Genomic DNA, 7,176 nt, shown 5'->3' on the forward strand with positions numbered 1-7,176 from the left:
TTGGCTGGTTGGGAAAAAGACTTCAAAAGAACAGAATGGAAAACTAGTAACAAAGAAGATGAACCTTTCAGAATGGGCAGGGTTTATGAAGATATTTGCATCTCATGTTGAAGTCCAACAAAGAACATCCCCTGTAGGGTAGGCTCTTCCTAGTCAATTGGCACACACTATGGATTTCAGTCATACTCTTTCCCCCAGTCTGCCTAGTGTTTGAACAGCAAATCTATGAACAAAGAGATGTGTGCACAAGAATAGAGGCTATGCATGAGCTCAACAACTATGTACTTTGTTTTGTCAGGACTAGCTTGGGTAATGATATTGTTGAGTTCTTATTTTCCAACAGTTGAAATGAACACTGAGCTCTAAATTTGTCACCATTGTCTGAATGTAAAAGCCAGTCACCTGTGGCAATTAATTTACAGAAGATTTATTCCATCATGGATTAGGAAGCTTTTCTTCCTTACTGGGATAGACACATATTCTGGATCTAGCTTTTCTTTCCTTCTTGTAATATTCGGGCAGCACTACCTTTTAAAAACTCAGATAAGCCTTTGTAAACTATTATGGAATTCCACATAGCTTTGCTTCTGATCTAGGAACTTATTTACGAATTCAAGTGTAGCAATGGGCTAACGTAAGTGAATTTAAATGACCTTAAAACAAGCCACATTGCTTGAGAGTAGTTGGACTAGTTGAAAGGTGGTAAATGGCTTACTGTTGTCCTCTTCGTAGCACCAAGGGGTAGACTACACCCTGAGATGATAGAGTTCTGTCTTGTAAAATGTATTATAAGGTTGAATCAGATACCATTATATGATGCTCTCTTGAAATGGCCAGAGTATACATGTCTGATAATCATGAAGTGGAGGCAGCTTTTCTCACTATCATCTGTAGTAAACTACTATCAGGATATTTATTTCCTGTAACAGAAATCTTTAGCTTTGGTGGTATGGAGCTCTCAGTTCTTAAGGAGGGAATACTTTAACCACTGAACACAACAATGGTTGTGTATTAGGAAATTGGACTGATACCTAAACATTTTGGATCCTTGTGCCACTGAAACAGTAGGCAGGACAGAAGCTTCCTCTATTGGCTGAAGAGATCATTCCCAATTACAGAGGAAAAATGAAGTTGCTGCTATATAATAATGACAAGGAGAACAATATCTGCAATCCAGAGGGTTCTCTAGGGTCCCTGTTTGTGAGTCAGGTCAAGGGAAAATCAAGCAACTGAAAATAGAAGACGCAAGTAATTTAACAATACAGAATCTTTGGGAATAAAGTTTGAGTCATTCAACAAAGTAAGAAATCTAGACCAAGGTCCTGGCTAAGGTTAGGGAAAATAAGGAAGATGTAGTAGGGGAAGGAATCTGTATATGTCAACTATAATCTTTTGAGTATGTAAAGAAATGAACACTTCAATTGCTTCGCAATTTTTTCTTTTATATGTGTTTATAATACACATGTGCTTATTTGTATATGCCATTTTCTTTTTTGTCTTATTTACATTCTAATTCAATATAAAGTTTTTGACAATTAACCTTACAAAGTAATGTTCAAGTAACATAATATTCAGTGGTATTGTAAGTAAAGTTGTAGATTCAGTGACGATTGAAAATTCATTTGGGAAAAGTTTGTGAAATTTTTCACTTGCAAAAACGTAGCTATTATCTTGCTGGTGGAAAACCTAGCATGGTTTTGTTATTTCACAGAAATTCAGTTGTAGCAGAAGGGTGGATAGGAAGGTAAGCAGCCAAAGGGATTGACTGTATCATTTAACAAATATATTGCCTCTAGGTACCAAATTCCCACTTAATTGTTATGCTCATGATCCTGGAACATTTCTCTCCTGTCAGAGGGAATAAAATTAGCCTTTGTCAGCAAAGAATATTCAGTGGATCTGGAAGGAAAAGGGCCTCTTCTTGCTTCTTGTTTATGCTCTCTTTTAACTTACTGTCTGTGGTAGTCTGTGTAGTAGTTCCCCAGGGCAGTTTCCCCCAACATACTAGATCATAGCTTCTTCCACCACAGTGAGTGGTGAGTTCTCTTTGTACTGCTTCCTATTTGACAGTTTTCCCTTGTAATTTAGAGGGTGATTATCACAGCACAACATATATGGCGTCTCCATCATCCCCAAAGGTGGAGTCCCAGAAAATTCCACAAGCACAGATCCTCTACAGAACTTCCCTGCCTTTCTATTGCCTATAACCTTACTGTCTACATTGAAGTCTGGAGGCCTTGGAGGCAGGACCCTTCTCTTAGATTTCTTTCTTTTTCCCTTCATCCTAAGGTGTACTGGCTGCTCACAGTATCTGCTCTTATATTCTTCAGAGTTCTCTTTATGACTTGGTAGCTAATCTCCTTTATGCTCATCTCCTATTATAGTTCTTAATAAATTATTAACACATACAAATTACTGTGTAATTTGTGTCTCCTGACTATATCCTGAGAAATTCACCTGGTATTTTCTTACTGATTACCAGACATGTACCAAAAATTATAGAGATTTGGGAAGCTGTTAACTCTCTTTGGAGAGGTATTAATGTTCTCCTGGAAGACATATAGTATAGGGAAGGGTTGTATAATATTCTTAGAAAAAATATTTATATAACAAAATGTCAGTAGTGCTAAGAGATACAAGGGAAAATCTAGTAGGGCAAGGAGATATGAAGAAACAGAAGGTGACTCTTTGGATGGGCTTGTCAAGTAATGCTTCTCTGAGGAGTGTCAAAAGAGCAGATACCTGAATGATGTAGTGATAATGTTCCTGAAAAAAAGAACAAATGGAAAAGATACTATAGGATACAGTAAACAAGGGAGGTAGATATAAACAATAAGATCAGAAAAGCAGGTGGACCCCAGATCATGCGGGTTATAATAGGACATATTGAAACCTCTCTTAACTATCTTAGGGTTCTCGCCAATCTCTCTGTAACTACCCTTCTGTTTTGTTTTGCTTTTTGTAATGTAAAATTAGTATGTAATCAGAAGTGCTAGACCTTCAAGTACCAAAAACATACAGTAAAACTCTGGTGTTACAGTGTCTTAGTTTGAGTGTCTGCCAAGTTAGAGCCTGAAAGGAAGACTTGGGAGCAGATAGTTTATTTAAGCAGCTGGCACCTAGCAGCAAGAGTGAGAAAATTGAAGAGTAAAACAAGGGAGAAATAAGAGAAGATAAAGTGTCATTACAGAGCTAGTTACTTATATGGGCAACTGGGATTCACTTCCACCAGGGAACCACTGCAGGACAAGGGATTACATTATGAAATTATATCCTAGCTTTGCCTGGGAGTGCCTTCCAACCTCCCATCACCTCCACCCACCCACATCCCCAGTGTATTAAATCCCGTTAACTTCTAGGTTTCCTTGCATGAATTTGAGCAAGATCTCATGGTTTGGGAAGCACTCAGGCAAAAAAATTGGGAGAGATTTGGCAGGCTTTTAAAATGGAATGTTCTCCTCCCCAGCATAGGAATGACTCAACACAGTTGCAGGTAAAATGAGTGTTGGGCTGGGGGCACAAAAATACATGAGAAGTAGGGTTCATGAAGTACAAAACTTAAACCCAGTGGTCTTACTATTGCATAGTTAGTGAAATGCACCAGTGAAGCTTGTTTAAGTTGCTGGCTGGGAGTTCCAGGCTTGGCTGAGCTATTTAAACGGCAGCCCCGCCTACATTTGGGAGAAACCTGGTAGTTGGTTTCTGTTTATAAGTCTGAATGGAATGACTGAGTTTTCTGGCTGGCCGAGACTTGAAAAAGAGTAGCATCAATCCATATGAAATCTTGAAACTCATTTATTTCCAATCTTCGGCCTTATGTAGGGATTTATGCTGGAAAATACTGGAAACCAGGAAATCCGCTTCCTGCCTCTCTGTTGACGTCTTCTCCCTGGTCTCACCTCTCCTCTCTCTCCACTAGTGCCCACCCATCCTCCAAGCGCATAGCACAAGGTATTTGGAAGAGATTTGGGTGGAGAATTCCAGTCAAACCAATTATATCCAAATTGATACTGTTACAAGATATATTATGTTGGTCTCCTACGATAGCTAGAATTGAAACCTCTCTAAAAATTGCTTGGAAAATTGAGAACAGTAAACATATGTTTTTATACTTGCTTGACAATCAGAGATCATCACAATTAAATTCACATGCTTTTGGTTTTTTATGCCATTGTGTGACTGTACTAGATAATATCTCAATTGTGCTTTTTAAAATTTTTAGAATGTTTACATTTTATTTTCAAATTTATAATTTTTGTCTTCTCCATCAATTTCTAGGTTTTCTTTTTGTTGCTCAAGCTGTATGTTTCATTGTAAGACTCTCTTCAGATTGTACTTGCTAAGCTGTTTGAGGTTGAGAAGCAAATGAACAGTAAATAGAACCTGTCCTGGGGATCAAAATGAAAGTTATTATTTTTTTTAATGGGTCAGTTATTTAATTAGGTTCTTTGTAAGAAATTTAGAATAGCAATTTGTGAGGGAAAACACCAATTTGTGAGGGTAAACTCCATTTGTGAGAGAAAACTCAGAGCAGAGGCAGCCCTGAAGCTGAGAAACAGCCTTGATTTTTGGCAGAATTTGTGAGTCCACAGCTTTCTGATCACCTTGCATTGCTCTGTAATGGCGTATTTCTCTTTCTCACTGTCGAAGATCTCACCCTCCTGGTGTCTGGGCTTCCACAACTTCTTCTTCTTGAAATAAGCATCAGTGAGATGTTTGGGGATTTTCACACTGCTGATATCAGTTTTGGTAGAAGTGGAAATGACGAATTTTTGGTGTGTTCTATGCAGGGGAACTCCATTGAGGGACAGAGGTCCAGTCACACGTAGCAAGCCACTGCTCATTTGCTTCAGGAAAACTACCCTTTTGCCTCTGTGACGCCCAGTGAGGATGATCAAAATGGTACCAGGGGTGATGCTAGCTGCAGTTTTCTCACATGCTGACTGAAAGGTTTTTTTGTCATGGCTCAGCAGCTTTTGAGGCACATGATACCTAGGCATTTTGGGTACCACCATTCTTGTCACCACCAACTGGTTTTGTGACGGTTGCAAGAACCTTCTTTTTCCTTTCAACCCTGGATTTAGCTGCCGAATATGTCCTCTTGTATGTGCCCTTTCTGGAATGCATAGGTGATCGGGAGTATCTGCTAATTCCTCTGACTAGGGCAGGGTTTCAGCTGCAGTGGAGCTTCCCCTTCTTCGGCGTTTTAGCCTGTGGGTTACCCTTCTTAGTCTTGCCACCAGCGGCATCAACTTTCTTGGCTTCAAGTTTCTTCTCTTTAGCATCCTGCTCCTCAACTTTTTCGCCCGCCATCTTGCAAGATGGGAAAGAGAACTAAGTCCCCTAAATGAAAGTATTTTAACAGGTATTTTACTCACTAGCGAATTTCTCTTCTATTGATTTATTTTCTTCCCCAAACTGTATCTTTGTTTTGTTACCCAGGATTCTTGAGAAAAATAAAACCTGATAAGTTTCTGTAGTTCAAACATTATTCTGTTAGTATTTTTTTAAACTGTTATGCTATATATGTTTTAACATGTCTTACTTCATTTTTTTGTGTTTTCTCTTTCTAACACTGACATCTTCTAAGAACATACACATATACACACACATTCTCACACAGTTTACTCCTACAAATAGTACTATATTGAGATATATATTCTTTTAGGTAAAACTAGTGCTGCCAAAAATATTTACAAAAAATAATATTTTGTAAAATATGTCCAAAAATAATTAGTGTTACCAAAAATTATTATTTACAAAAAATAATGTACCTTTCTACTCTTTCATGACCAAGCATGTTAAAATTATTATTCCCAGGAAAATAATATTTTTTAAATGAATTCTTATAATCCATCAGATAAGGAAAATTAAGTTATCCACAATTTAGATCCAAGTAGGATAACAACAGCACCTTCCATTAATAAAATGTTTCCATATATGACTGCCTTTTATGTCTCACAACAAACCTGAAAATTGAAGGATTAGAGAAGTTAATTAGAGAAGAAAGTATGTTTGCATACTTATTTAGTGACTGATATAGCCAAAGATCAGTTGAGTGCAATTCTAACCAAAGTTAAACTTTTAAATTTTCTAAAAGAACTGTGTCTTTACACAGCCTTTTTTTGGTTTGTTTTTACACAGTTGCAGCCTCTTCCATTTGACTTCCAAAATAAGTATCAAGGAAGTGTGAAACATTGCCTTTTTACAATAATGTGTAAAATGTTGTGAATGGTCTTACTTGCAGGGAAAATTTAATTTTTTAAGCATGATTCCACCCTTTCATTTAATTACCTCAGATATAAAATATCTTATTTCTCACTTCAGTCAATTCTTCTTCCAACAAGTGCTAATATAGTGTCAAATTTTGAAAATGATGGCTGTGAGGTTAGGTCCTCTAATAAGGAAAAAACTATCTACTTTTTTATACCCAAAATAACCAACAAAGTAAAAAAACAAAAAACAAAACAAAACAAAAACCTTCTTTGTGCTAATGTAAAACATAACAAAAGCAATGTAGTTGGACTAAATTTGCTTTAATTCCTTTAAAATTCATTTTCAGGTACTGAAGAGTCATACAAGCAAAATCAGGCAACAACAGAATTAACTAGCTCCAAAAAACACATTCTCAGCATCTATTTAAAAACACTTGAGAAAGTACATACTTTTATAATATTGTTTTGGGGATTCCTAGGTGGCTCAATTGGTTAAGTGGCTGCCTTCGGCTCAGTTCTTGATGCCAGGGTCCTGAGATCAAGCCCCAAATCGGGCTCCCTGCTCAGCAGAGAGCCTACTTCTCTCTCTCTCCCTCTGCCTGCCACTCTGCTTACTTGTGCTCTCACTCTATCATTCTATCAAATAAATAAATAAAATCTTTTAAAAAGTAAAAAATAAAATAAAATATTATTTTGAGGTTTCTATGATGAAAAAATTTCAAGGTAGCTGCCCTGAAGTACCATACATGATTTGTCCTGTCCAGTAAAACCAGATAGAATTAAAGATTTGTAACTATTCTCTATTATACTTTAGCAAAATCCCTTATTTGAAATAAGTGACCAAAGTAAATAGCATATACAAATATTCCTTTCTTTAATCATTGTTTGATTAAAAATAATCTGTTCTTGATTTTTGCTTCAATAAAATAGAAGAGGTCATTAATTTGGTAATACCCATACA

The 7,176-nt window shown here is 36.8% G+C and overlaps 1 pseudogene; it reads right to left on the reverse strand.

Moving 5' to 3' along the window:
* Positions 1-4,431: 4,431 nt before the first annotated feature.
* LOC122915426 lies at positions 4,432-5,313 on the reverse strand (annotated as a pseudogene).
* Positions 5,314-7,176: the final 1,863 nt, after the last annotated feature.

Source organism: Neovison vison, chromosome 8, assembly GCF_020171115.1.
Source record: "Neovison vison isolate M4711 chromosome 8, ASM_NN_V1, whole genome shotgun sequence".
NCBI lineage: Eukaryota > Metazoa > Chordata > Mammalia > Carnivora > Mustelidae > Neogale > Neogale vison.